The sequence below is a fragment of the Pollachius pollachius genome (genome assembly GCF_949987615.1).
Source record: "Pollachius pollachius genome assembly, chromosome: 2".
NCBI lineage: Eukaryota > Metazoa > Chordata > Actinopteri > Gadiformes > Gadidae > Pollachius > Pollachius pollachius.
The window spans coordinates 9,216,685-9,231,684 of record NC_136935.1 but is presented as its reverse complement, the minus strand read 5'-3'; positions in this window follow the sequence as shown (position 1 = coordinate 9,231,684).

The window sequence follows — 15,000 nt, the reverse complement described above, 5'->3', positions numbered from 1 at the left end:
CCTCCTCCTCCTCCTCTTCCCCCTCACCCTCCTCCTCGGCAGGGGGCTGTAAGTGGGCCACGTCTGTTATCTGAGAACAGCAGAACAGATAATGAAATAAACAACAACAAGACATCCTCTCCTCCGCAGTCTCCCCTTCCTTCCTCTTCCTCATCCCTCAGCCAGCTGTCACCCCCTGCAGTCTCTCTCTCTCTCTCTCTCTCTCTCTCGTCCCCAGTGTCTGGGCTCTCTGACGAGGAGGAGAATGATCCCTTGTAAATAATATATCAACACAAATGATAATTGCTCCATTTAGTGCCTGTGTGCATGCTCCTGCATGTGTTAGCGCGCGTGTGTGTGTGTGTGTGTGTGTGTGTGTGTGTGTGTGTGTGTGTGTGTGTGTGGTTTAACGAGGTCATTAATTACAGATGAATTCAGCTGACGGGGTGGGGGGGGTCGTTTGATGCTCGGCGGTTAAAAGTTGCCGCTCAACAAAGTCCCCTCCGAGCGGCGGCCATCTTGGTGTCTGCCCCATCGCCGACGCCCGCTTCCTGTCTGACAACGGTGTCCAAGGTTAACGTGAAGGGTCAAGGGTCAAACCAGAGGAGAAGGAGAAGGCTCCAACATGAACTCTGACCTCATGTGAAACACACACACACACACACACACAAACCCTGTACAGTAGGGGCGGGGGGGGTGTCACTGTCTCTGTCAGACGTCAAGCGGGGGCCTGGCTGTGGATCGCGGGTGTCCCCAGAGATCGCCTGATTGAAAACTGGCAACAGGACCCAACAGCTGCTTCAAACAAAAGACATCTGCATAACTCACAGCGCTGCTGCATAAATTACCCAGCAGCCGCGAGGGGGCGGGGCCTGTGCGCGCATAATTAGAGGAAGTTTACAAGATCTGAAGTCGAGAAATTAAAGAGCAAGTGGAGAGGTTGATCTGTGCCTTCAGGGACCATCTCCACAGAGAGGAGGAGGAGCAGGCGGAGGAGGAGGAGAGGGGGGAGAAGGAGAGGGGGGAGGAGAAGGAGCAGGAGGACGAAGAGCAGGAGGAGGAGGAGGAGCAGGAGGAGCAGGAGGAACATGCATACGACGGATGAGGTGCCAGTTCTCTTCCCGTCGTCAGACGAGCGTCCTCCAGTTCGGCCGATAGCGTGTTATATTAAGAAGTTATCAAGGCGACCGGGGACAGCCTCATTACCATAAACAGGGTGGTCCTGGCGGGCGTCAGGTGGTCTTCACGGTGGGGGGGGGGTGGTTGTAGCTGCAGTGTAGCGTAGCGCTGAGCCCCAACACGGAGGAGCGACTGTAATTAAAACCTGGAGGAGCAGGCGCAGACGAGAAGCCACTCCTCTAGGCCTGTGAGATAACTGCTTTATTGGAGAACATATTTATTCAATTACACTCTCATACTCTCCCCGGGACGGGACACAACATCAAGGTTGTTCCCCCTCCTCTTCCGGCTCCGAACGGGAGGGTTTGGTTGTTAAAACGCTTCCCCGGTGATAGTTAGTCCAATAGTTTATCTAACTCACTCTCCGGACGGCTTTAATGACTCTCTGTTTTAGCTGTTTACATAAAACCATGAAAATGATTATTTATTGTGCAATAAAAATAAATGAGGCAGAACCACCACACATGGCAAACTATTAACTGTAAAAACAGAAACGTTAACAGCCGACGCCCGGTTCATCCATACGCTTTAATTATTCATCAGGCGCCGGACTGGAGCTGATCACAGGTCAGCTGAACGGGGTTTACACAAGGCTCTGAGGGACTGGAGCTGATCACAGGTCAGCTGAACACAGGTCAGGTCAGCTAATGGAGGTGTGTTAGTTAAGGGAGGTGTGTTAGTTAAGGGAGGTGTGTTAGCACGCGGCATCCTTAGCGCGGGTGGATTCACATTGTTGTGAGCTCGTTGTTTCTGGCGCTGCCCGCCAGGTGTTTTAAAAGACATTTCTTAAGCTGCGTTGACAGAAGCGTTGGGCAGCGTAACCAACGCTGTCTTACCTGGTGCTGAGCTGACTTCAGGGAGACACTGAGCACCGAGAGCAGAGAGAACGGGACTTCAGTTAGAATACAGACAGACTGTGGGATGTAGGGCATACTGTATGATGTAGGGTAGATATACAGCATGATGTAGGGTAGATATACAGCATGATGTAGGGTAGATATACAGTATGATGTTGGGTAGATATACAGCATGATGTAGGGTAGATAAACTGTATGATGTAGGGTAGATATACAGCATGATGTAGGGTAGATATACAGCATGATGTAGGGTAGATATACTGTATGATGTAGGGTATACTGTATGATGTAGGGTAGATATACAGTATGATGTATGTTGTACAGTATGATGTAGGGTATACTGCATGATGTAGTGTAGATATACAGTATGATGTAGTGTAGATATACAGTATGATATAGGGTAGCTATACTGTATAATGTAGGGTAGATGTACAGTGACCCTAACCCTAACTATACTACTACAACTATACTACTACTACTACTACTACTACTATACTACTACTACTATACTACCACACTACTACAACTATACTACTAATATACTAGTACTACTACTGCTATACTATTACACTGCTACAACTATACTGCTACTACTACCAGTCATATTATATCACTTTGCCTCCCAGTGAATAACTTGGCATAAGAAAACACATTCTACGACTGATACTCACATGCAATTCACACACACACACACACACACACACACACACACACACACACACACACACACACACACACACAAACACGTACACATACACACATGCACACATGCAGACACACACACACACGGCGGGGCTCCAGAGGGCGACAGGGCGGCCGCTGCCATCTGGCTGACTTCCTGTCATCCCCACCCCAGGATAGGAGCTCTCTGCTGGGTCACACACACACACACACACACACACACACACACACACACACACACACACACACACGCACGTACAAACACTTACACACACCCCTGGAAGAACCATAAGCACATACACAATAGGTGAGAAAAGACAGGATGAGGGAGGGAGAGATAATGAAGAATAAATTGTGGATATAAAACAGTTAGCTCAATATCAGAAAGCTGCTATGACTATTATCAATATTCAATCAATATTACTATCTATATGACGATCAATATTAGCATCAATATTATTATCAATATGACGATCAATACAGAAATGCTCTGACTGAGAGTCGGTTTAAAACACGATTTTGGGGATCCGATTTCACTATAACAGCGCTGCTTGAAGGCCCCCTCCCGTCAGGACCTCCTCCTGCTCCTCACGAGGCTAGAGTCTGCTCCTCCTCTTCTTCCTCCTCCTCCTCCTCCTCCTCCTCAGGAGGCTAGAGTCTGCTCCTCCTCCTCCTCACGAGGCTAGAGTCTGCTCCTCCTCCTCCTCCTCACGAGGCAAGAGTCTGCTCCTCCTCCTCCTCACGAGGCTAGAGTCTGCTCCTCCTCCTCGCGAGGCTAGAGTCTGCTCCTCCTCCTCCTCCTCCTCCTGACGAGGCTAGAGTCTGCTGCTCTTCCTCCTCCTCCTCACGAGGCTAGAGTCTGCTCCTCCTCCTCCTCCTCCTCCTCCTCACGAGGCTAGAGTCTGCTCCTCCTCGTATGTGAACAAGTCTCTGACTGATGAATATTTAAGAACTGTCGACTCCGCAGGACATTTATCATCTGCTCTGCGATTATAAACAGAATAAATGAGCAGTCAAGCTACGCTACATCGTGCTTAAACACACCTTTCTCCCACCTCGTGGGGTACTAGACCCGGTCCTGGACCCGGTCCACCTCGTGGGGTACTAGACCCGGTCCACCTCGTGGGTCCTGGACCCGGTCCACCTCGTGGGGTACTAGACCCGGTCCACCTCGTGGGTCCTGGACCCGGTCCACCTCGTGGGGTACTAGACCCGGTCCTGGACCCGGTCCACCTCGTGGGTCTTGGACCCGGTCCTGGACCCGGTCCACCTCGTGGGGTACTAGACCCGGTCCTGGACCCGGTCCACCTCGTGGGTCCTGGACCCGGTCCTGGACCCGGTCCAGCTCGTGGGGTACTAGACCCGGTCCTGGACCCGGTCCACCTCGTGGGTCCTGGACCCGGTCCTGGACCCGGTCCACCTCGTGGGTCCAGGACCCGGTCCGCCTCGTGGGGTACTAGACCCGGTCCTGGACCCGGTCCACCTCGTGGGTCCTGGACCCGGTCCTGGACCCGGTCCACCTCGTGGGGTACTAGACCCGGTCCTGGACCCGGTCCACCTCGTGGGTCCAGGACCCGGTCCTGGACCCGGTCCACCTCGTGGGTCCAGGACCCGGTCCACCTCGTGGGGTACTAGACCCGGTCCTGGACCCGGTCCACCTCGTGGGTCCTGGACCCGGTCCACCTCGTGGGGACCTGGCCCACCCAGGACAGGGGCTCAACATGGGGAGCTCTCTCAGACGGCCCCCTGCCCCTGGGCCCGGAGCCGGGGGCCGTCTGAGAGGATCATTACTTAAACAGACGTGTTCCCGGCCAAGGATCCCCCCCCCCCCCCCCATCACCTGGCACCCGCCCACGGTGAGCCCCCCCCCCCCCCAGGTCCACACGAGCAGCTGCTGGGGTAATTAGCCGTCAGATCTTAACTTTCACTACAATGCCCATCCTTGGAGCCGCTCCACAATCTCTGCTCTAATTGGTTGTGAACGAGCCAGCCGTAACCAATGAGCAGAGGGCGCCCGCCCGCCAGGGGCATTCTGGGTATGATGCCCCGCCCGCCAGGGGCACACTGGGTAGGATGCCAACCGACGCCACCTTTCACCTGTGTTCTCTTATTTGTTTACGTCTGTTTTGGTCGCCATGGAAGCCAAGGCAGTAAACAAGTAAACACGGTATTAGAACTCAGCAGTGCAGCTGGCATGGTGTATCTGTGTGTTTGTGTTAATGTCTTCAGGGTTAGGTTGAGTGTGTGTGGTTGTATGTTTGTGTGTTGAGGTCTTCAGTGTAAGGTTGTGTGTTTATTTTTGTGTGGTTGTGTGATTAGATATTCACAGTTGTGTGTGTGTGTGTGTGTGTGTGTGTGTGTGTGTGTGTGTGTGTGTGTGTGTGTGTGTGTGTGTGTGTGTGTGTATGTGTGTTTGTCTGGTGATGGTGTTCAAGTCTCCAGGGTTAGGTTGTGTGGTTGTGTGTCTGTGGTTGTGTGTTTGTCTCTATAGGGTGAGGTTGTATGGGTTAATTAAGAACTAGGGTCAGCGTCATACTCTTTCAACACTAGAGATTCACTTCACTGTTCTACCAACAGCACTAAAATTCTATTATACCACCAGCTGGGCCGTGTGTGTGCGTGTGTGTGTGTGTGTGTGTGTGTGTGTGTGTGTGTTTAAATCGATTTAAAGTCAAATACAAGCAAGTTTGCACCAGTATCAGCAGCCTACTGGTCGCAGTGCTAGGAGTTGTAGCAATGACATGTTCAATATTTAGTCCAAGACGCGTTGCGCTAAAGACACACGCGGGCACCCGTAGTTCGTGACGTCATGAGCCCGCATGGTTGATTTCGGGTGAATGAACACAACTTTTAAAAAGTTGGTAGTAAACAAAAACCTTGACATAGGATTACTCGGTCCGACATCACTCCACGACCCCCGGAGAATACCCTTCACCGGCGGTCCCTCGGAGTCCACCGTGCGGGGTCCCACTGAGGCATGACCATGTCCCGGTCCCGGTCTCCGGAGGTCCAGGGGTCCAGAGGGACCCTCGTCCCCCAACACCCTGAGGTCCGACCGGAGCCCCAAACACAGGGGCTCGTCCCATCGCGTACATATAGAGGTGAGAAGTTGGTGGGGTTGAATAAGACGCACGAACACCTTCCCCCCAAAGAGTCGACTATACCAGCCGACTAATGTACCAGGCGACTAATACTAGACTGATAAACCAGGAGACTAATACTAGACTGATACTATACCAGGCGACTAATACTAGAAGGATTTACCAGGAGACTGATACTAGAATAATACTGTACCAGGAGACTGAAACTGTTCAGGAGACAATACTATAATAATACTATACAGGAGACAATACTATAATAATACTATACAGGAGACACGTACTAAACCAGAAGACTAATACTATACCAGGAGATTAGTACTATACCGGAGGTCTAGTTCTAAACCAGGATACTAATACTATACCAGTAGACTAGAACTATACCAGAGGTCTAGTACTAAACCAGAAGAATAATACTATACCAGAAGACTAATATTGTACCAGAAGACTAGTATTAAACCAGAATACTAGTACTGTATCAGGAGACTAGTAATAAACCAGAAGAATAATACTATACCAGAAGACTTACATTGTACCAGGAGACTAGCACTAAACCAGAAGACTAGTACTGTACCAGGAGAATGATAAGTGTTCTGTCTCAGCCGTGCAGACCCCCAGACGATGGACCTGCGACCACTACTCGGTCTTGACCAGCGGGGACTCTCCCGGGGACGAGGTCACCCAGGACATCATCTGGGACCCCACCTCCCCCACCCAACCCGGCCCCGGTACGGAACCTCACTCACAGGAGGGTGGGACAGAATGCTGGTGCTACAATGAAGCCTGTACGATCAGCTGCTCTCATGTGTTTCCAGGTGGGGGTTCCAGGACCACCAGGGTGGTGAAGATATCCGACATAGTGAACCGCATCGCCCCAAAGGTCAGTACAGCTACCGTCCACCGGGTTCGCCTCACACCATGCCTAGCATCACACACCGCCTAGCATCACACACCGCCTAGCATCACACACCGCCTAGCATTACACCGCGCCTAGCATCACAACGCCTAGCATCACACACCTCCTAGCATCACTCTGCGCCTAGCATCACAACGCCTTGCATCGACACCGCTTATCTTCCCACCATGCCAAGCATCACACCGGCTAGATTCACGCTGCCTAGCATCACACCGGCTAGAGTCACACCGCCTAGCATCACACACTGCCTAGTGTCACACCGCCTAGCATCACACACTGCCTAGTGTCACACCGCCTAGCATCACACCGCGCCTAGCGTCACAACGTGCCTAGCATTACACCACCTAGCATTACACCGCCTAGCATCACACACCGCCTAGCATCACGCTGCCTAGCGTCACTACGCCTAGCGTCACACCACTCCTAAAATCACGACGCCTAGCATTACACCGCCTAGCATCACACACCACCTAGCATCACACACCGCCTAGCATCACACCGCGCCTAACGTCATACCGCGTCTAGCATTACACCGCCTAGCGTCAGGCCGCCTAGCATCACACCGCCTAGCGTCAGGCCGCCTAGCGTCACACCGCCTAGCATCAGGCTGCCTAGCGTCACTATACCTAGCGTCACACACGCCTAGCGTCACACCACACCTAATATCACGGCGCCTAGCATTACACCGCCTAGCATTACACACCACCTAGCATCACACCGTGCCTAGTGTCACAACGCGCCTAGCATCACGCTGCCTAGCATCACACACGCCTAGTGTCACACCGCGCCTAACGTCACACCACGCCTAGCATTACACCGCCTAGCGTCACACCGCCTAGCGTCACACCGCCTAGCGTCAGGCGGTGAAGGTGTAATGGTGGCTGGTCTAACGGCCGTGTGTTCGATGCCCACAGGACGTCCGGCCGGCGCCGTCGCCCCTCTTGCAGTGGATGGGCGACTGCGGGGTGTCCTGCACCCCCGAGCCCCGGACGCACCGCGCCCGCAGGCGCTCAGTCAGGTCAGAGTCCACCTCTAGTCCTCCTGGGGCAGGACCCCACCCTCCATCTCCTGGGGCAGGACCCCAGCCTCCTCCTCCTGGGGCAGGACTAAAGGTCTGATTCCTAATAGAACTATAACTAGTATCTAGTGGGGGTCCTGATGTGTCTCTCTCCCCAGGCAGAGCAGTGTCGACGGCCTGGTCGAGCTGGCTCGGGCCTTCGACCGGAACATGGAGCGCTCCGACGACCTGTCCGCCGCCCCTCGTCTCCACGGCGACCTGGCCGCTGCCCCACGTCCCCACGGCGACCTGGCCGCCGCTCCCCGTCCCCACGGCGACCTGGCCGATGACCCCCGTCCCAACAGCAACCTGGCCGCAACCCCCCCTCCGCTTCCCCCCCCCTCCGAGTCGCAGCGGGTGGAGGCGGAGCTCCGGGCGCTGTTCGACAGCTCCACGCAGGGGGTCAGCGGGGCCCTGAGCCAGGGGGCCCTCAGCGAGGGGCCCCTCAGCCAGGGGTTCAGCGGGCCCCTCAGACAAGGGGTCAGTGGGCCCCTCAGCCAAGGGGCCCTCAGCCAGGGGGTCAGCGGGCCCCTGAGCCAGGGGCCCCTCATGCCCTCAGACCGGCCCCCGGGGGTGGCGGTCCAGGATTTTGAGGACGACTTTGAGGACGACTGGGAGGACGACGACCTAATGAACGACTCGCTGGTGGTTGCCACGACCTCAGGGGCTCCCCCGGGGGTCAACTCCTCCCCCCGCCCCCAGGGGAGAAGTCCCGGACCCAGGGGGGGCCGTTCCGGACCCAGGACCCCCCAGCGCATCACCTTCAGCCTGGAGCCCAACCCCAGGTGTCTGGCACCCCCCGCCTCAACCAATCACAAATCAGAGCTCCTGGCCCCCCCCGCCTCTCCCAATCACAGGTCAGAGCGCCTGCCCCCCCCCGCCTCGACCAATCACGGGTCAGAGAGCCTGGCCCCCCCCACCTCGACCAATCAAAGGTCAGAGCTCCTGCCCTCCCCCGCCTCGACCAATCACGGGTCAGAGAGCCTGGCCCCCCCCGCCTCGACCAATCACGGGTCAGAGAGCCTGGCCCCCCCCGCCTCGACCAATCACAGGTCAGAGCGCCTGCAGGCAGTTCAACCTGGCAAAATGCAGCCCGTTACCACGGTGATGCCGGTAACAATGGGGACACCAGTAACCAGGGTAAAGCCGGTAACCACGGTGAAGCCTCAGTCGAGCGCGGCGGTCCGGGGCCCAGGGGCCCCGGCCTTTAGAGCGGTCCTGGACCCGGTCCTGGCCCCCGGGGCCCCGGACGGCTGGTGGGACGAGGGCGGAGACGACCAGCTGCTGCTCCAGGTGTGTGAGGACGTAGAGAAGTTCTCCAACAGCCAGCCCTCCCCGGCCCCTCAGGCCCCTCCCTGGGGGGGGGGTGACCCCAGCGCGCCCGCCCGGGGGCGGGGCCTCTCCACCACGCCGGTGGCCATCGGCCCCGCCCCCCCGCGGGGCGTGGGCCGGCCGCTGGCGTGCGGGTACAGGCGCTCTAACTCGGTCCCGGCGGCCGGCAGGGGGGCTGCGAGCAGCCAGGGGGTGGACGTCCAGATGAAGGGCGATGGGGTCACAGACGACCAATCAGCTCTCTCTCAGAGCCATCCCGGCAGCCATGTTGGACCACGGCCCTTAAGTCACCTCAGAGACGCTACCGTGACATTCCGCCCGCAGACGGTGACCTCCAGACCCTCAGGAAACTCCCATCATGCAACATTCAAGAGGCCCTTCTCAGACTCCTCCGCCATCAGCAGCAAAGGTCAGTAAGCCACAGGGTCTCTGTTGTACTCCTCCAGGCCTGCTGGGGAACCTCTGGTCTTCGCTGGTCTCCTCTGGTCTCTGGATTCCTCTGGTCTCTGGTCTCCTCTGGTCTCTGGTCTCCTCTGGTCTCTGGTCTCCACTGGTCTCTGGATTCCTCTGGTCTCTGGTCTCCTCTGGTCTTTGGTCTCTGGTCTCTGGTCTCCTCTGGTCTCCTCTGGTCTCCTCTGGTCTCTGGTCTCCTCCGACCTCCTCTGATTTCCAGGTGTTCCCTGGTCTAGAGCTGAAGATCTTTGCCCCACCCCGGGTTCGTTCTAATTGCTGTCATTTTACACGGGATCGGGCCGGGCTCGGGCTTCCGCGGTAAATGAGCGGTCAGGTGATGCATTTAGATTAGCGCGAGAAAGATGGAAGGTGAATCAAAGGCTGGCCTCTGGAGATTACGTTTTGATTGCACCATCAAAGAAAGCAAAGTCTGAGGAATGGAAAAGGTTATGTGAATTGCAAAAAATGTGGCGTTCTGTTGAAGTATGACAGCAAAATAACAGGAATTCATCGCTGACAAGGCATGCAGATCGAAGCTGTTCACCACCTGCCACGAGTGCCTAACCACCTACTATCACATGGTTTGTTACAGCATCAAAACCCATGCCTACAAATAGACAGTGTAGCCTATATAGGCTAATGTTGGCATTATTCTTGTTGCTATGCTATTCTTATTATTAAATTTCAGCTGCTGTTCACCGTCGCATTGAGGCCGGATTGTGGAGAGAAGTGGCGAAGCAAATCCCGATCTCAATTTAGTTATTATTATTTGTTATTTCGTTACTTCTACCAAATACCCATCTTAATTGAGAATTGTCATTTAATTTGTTAAGAAAGACTAATGTTTATTGGTGCGTTGGCCTATTTATATTCGTAGTGGTGGTTGTGGAGAGGTGGCCGCAAGCAAGTCCCTTTTTCGTTTGTCTTGGGTCTAATCTCAATTTAATGTAACTTTTCGTTGTATGTTGTTATTGCCAAAAAGATTTATTTTAATTTAATTTGTTAAGAATTCTTCAAAAAGCTGTGTGCATATTTGAATATGTAGGGCTGTTAACGGTTTCGGGCTTTGAAAAAAACGAGTTCATTTGGGCTCGGGCCGGGTCTGGCCTAACTTTTAAGGCCCGATTACAGCTCTACTCTGGTCTCCTGATTTCCTCCGGTCTCTGGTCTCCTCTGATCCCCTCTGGTCTCTGGTCTCCTCTGGTCTCCTCTGATTTCCATGTGTTCTATGGTCTCCTCTGATCTCCTCTGATTTCCATTTGTTCTCTGGTATCCTCTGTTCTCTGATAACCATGTGCCCTCTGGTCTCCAGCGGTGTCGACCGGTCAGGTGAGCGTTCAGCTGATCTCCAGGTGCTCGGCTGCTGACATCGAGAGGAAGAAGCAGGAAGCTCTCGCCAGGAAACGCAAGCGGATGCAGAACTCCCAGAAACACGAGGTGAGAACGGCTTGACTGTTGAAACATCAAGATGAACAGACATAGACCACTCTGTAGCAGTAACATACCAGTAACATACCGCTCTTTCACACACCGCTCTGTAACAGTAACATACCGCTCTGGAGCAGTAACATACCAGTATCAACCCGCTCTGGAGCAGTAACATACCAGCAACATACCGCTCTTTAACACACCGCTCTGTAGCAGTAACATACCGCTCTGTAACATACTGCTCTGTAACATAGCGCTCTGTATAACATACCGCTCTGTAACATACCGCTCTGTAACATACTGCTCTGTAACGTAATGCTCTGTATAACGTACCGCTCTGTAGAAGTAACATACTGCTCTGTAACATAGCGCTCTGTAGCAGTAACATACTGCTCTATAACATACTGCTCTGTAACATAGCGCTCTGTAGCAGTAACATACCGCTCTGTAACATACTGCTCTGTTACATAGCGCTCTGTAGCAGTAACATACCGCTCTGTAACATACTGCTCTGTAACATAGCGCTCTGTAGCAGTAACATGTTGTGTTCCTCAGACCTCCTGAAGAGCTGCTACTGTCCACTGAACCACCAGGAGGGTGTGTTCTCATCCAGATCAGTGATGGTTATTCTGCTGGATTATTCCTCCATGCTATCTGTTTACAATCCAGTTACAGCGGTTTTGTTTTATTTTGCACCAAACCGTTGTTCGAACTCTCCTCATGAGGTCAACCCTCCGTCGCTGGGGGTCAAGCCACCGTGTGTTGAGTAGAAGTCCTGATGACCAGGAGCCGGGTCTAAAGAGTGTGTCAGCATGAAGAGCAACACACCTACAGGGATCCACAAAGTCCCCATCGTCAGTTTGGACGTAGCGTTAGCTGGGACGTAGCGTGAGCTGGGACGTGGCGTTAGCTGGCCTCCAGACGTCTCATTGGTTGATCTCAAATGTTTTGTTCCTTATTTAGTTTATCAGGTGGCCAACATTTCTTCAAAGTCGATGACCATGAGACATCCTGCCGAATCACTGTTGCCTTCATATACGTACTGCTATGTAGCCATGCGAGTTAGCCATGCTATGTAGCAATGCCGCACTTGCACTGTTTGTACTTATCTTCGGGATGGCTAACCGTTTTCGACCAAACTAAGAATAATAAAGTTATTCCACCTTTATGCCCGACTGCTTCCTAACTGACTCACAAAATGGCCGCCGCCACATCAGAAAAACTGATGTGGGAGAGGCCTCATCCGGACCCTCTCCAGACTCCCAGTAGCACTACTCCCGTCCCTTATTGTTCGACAGGCGATGCCTGACCTGAGCCCCTTAATGAACACCTGGACTCCCAGCTGCAGGACAGCACCCATCCATCACCTGGCTGACCCAGTCACCGTATCCAAACACATACTCGGCAGCGGGCTCCAGTTCCACAGCGCGTTGTCTCAGAACATGAACACCGCCAAACACGCCTACTAGAATCTAGACCTGAGAGTTAAGTAGATAACCAACTAGACCTAGACTAGTCTAACCTTGTTACCTGAGGGTTAATTAGATAACTAACTAGACCTAGACTAGTCTAACCTCGTTACCTGAGAGTTAAATAAATAAAAGAACAAAACTCAGCTTCTGGACGACTCTTGCAGCAGAGGTACGAGCTGCTCACCTGGAGGAATCAAACCATGGCCGGCTGCGCCCAGAACCTCCTGACTGTCAACGCTGGAGATAATGGAGGACGTCTCCCATGCAGTCAAATCTCTCTTTTCAACACTTCTCCACTGGTGGACCTGTGATATCCGCCATGTGCAGGTCCTCATTACGGGACGGTCATCATTTGTATTAAACTGGAGGATTATGGAGTATTGGACAGTTTAGAGCTCAGCTGGGAGCGACCGGCCAACAATGAGACTCTTTATGCCCCTGGGGGAACCCCCCCCTCCAGGCGGCTGACTCACCTGAGCCCAGGTGTTTGTGTGTGTGTGCGTGTGTGTGTGTGAACATGCTCTCACACACCCATGCATTCCTTAACATGCATTCCTGACACGCTGAATGTGTGTTTTGTCCGAGCTTCTCAGCCTCTCTTTGTGTGAGGACGAGAGGAGAGGAGGAGGGGAGAGGAGAGGAGCCACGCCCAGGGAGGTGTGGGGGCGGGACACCTCTCCTCACCTCCGCTTATCTCTGATCTGACGGAGGAGCAGGTGCCTCAAGTCCAATAAGGTGGTGCTGACGGAGCTGAGGAATCACCACGGAGAAGCAGGGAGACTGAAGCCCCGTCTCAGTGCCTGATCGTCACGTTAACACAGACACTGACCTCCCTGTGTGGACTCTAGAGCGGCAGGGATCCACTAGAGCAGCAGGGATCCCTTGGGATCCACCAGACCAACAGAGATCCACTGGGACCCTCTAGACCAGCAGGGAACCACTAGACCAGGTCAAACGAGAGACTATGAAATGGTTTAGCCCAGAGCTATTTAATGGTTGAGTCCACAGCTATGAAATGGCTGAGTCCAGAGTTATGAAATGGTCTCTTCTCAAAGTGATTCTTCATGAAGGAACCAGCTCAGTAGAAGAGTTCTCTACTGCACCATGTGACTACATCCCTCCCTCTCTCCCCCCTACCGTCTCCCCACTCTCCTCTCTCCAGTACTCACACTACATCTTTGTCCCCCCTTTTTCTCTTTCATTGTGTGTGTGTGTGTTTGTGTGTGTGTGTGTGTGTGTGTGTGTGCTGTCAGCAGGCTAAATGATGTGTAACCATCGCCACGGAGCGTGTTAATACCGGCTCTACATTTGTTTCAACACTACCTCACCTGTGTGCGTGTGCATGCGTGTGTGTGAGTGTGTGTGTGTTTGTGTGTGTGTGTGCATGCGTGCGTGTGTGTGCGTGTGGGGATAGTCACGTCTAATGAGCATGACGTGATGGTGCAATGCCCAGGTAAACACACCAGGCCTTTACAGGAAACATTCAGCTTCTATATAATAGACGTCTATACCTTTATACCTTTAACTTCTATATAATAGACGTCTATACCTTTAACTTCTATATAACCTAGACGTCTATACCTTTAACTTCTATATAACCTAAACATCTATACCTTTAACTTCTATATAACCTAAACGTCTATACCTTTAACTTCTATATAACCTAAACGTCTATACATTCAGCTTCTTTATAACCTAGACGTCTATACCTTTAACTTCTATATAACCTAAACGTCTATTCATTCAGCTTCTATATAACCTAGACGTCTATACCTTTAACTTCTATATAACTTAGACGTCTATACCTTTAACTTCTATGTAACCTAGACGTCTATACATTCAGCTTCTATATAACCTAGACGCCTATACCTTTAACTTCTATATAACTTAGACGTCTATACCTTTAACTTCTATATAACCTAGGCGTCTATACATTCAGCTTCTATATAACCTAGACGTCTATGCATTTAACTTCTATATAACCTAAACGTCTATACATTCAGCTTCTATATAACCTCGACGTCTATACCTTTAACTTCTATATAACCTAGGCGTCTATACATTCAGCTTCTATATAACCTAGACGTCTGTACCTTTAACTTCTATATAACCTAGAGTAACCTAAGCCAATATAGGTTAAACGCCCCCACCCTGAGCTTGTGTCTCCTCTCTCTGAGGAGGGGTCAGGGGTCACACCATGAGGCCCGCCCCTCTCTCCAGCCCCCGCCTCCATCGTCCTCCGAGTTCTAAACCCAGCATCGCTAAGGCTAGCTCCTAGCATGCTAGCAACATTCCTGCCCGTCTGCCAACACCTCCCCAGTCCATAATAGTCAGCGTGGCCGTAATGGCCTGTTGACAGCTCCGGGCTGAGCTCATTCTGTTACCGGGGGGTTACGCTCCGGAGGCCGGGGGGTGGGGGGTGAGGGAGGGTCCTAGCATGGTGCTAGCATGGTGAGCACTGGCTGAGTAGTGCGAACCCCCCGCCCCCTGCTGTGAGCAGAGCAGTTCATTACAGCAGAACTACATTAAGAGCTGAGTAGAACTACAG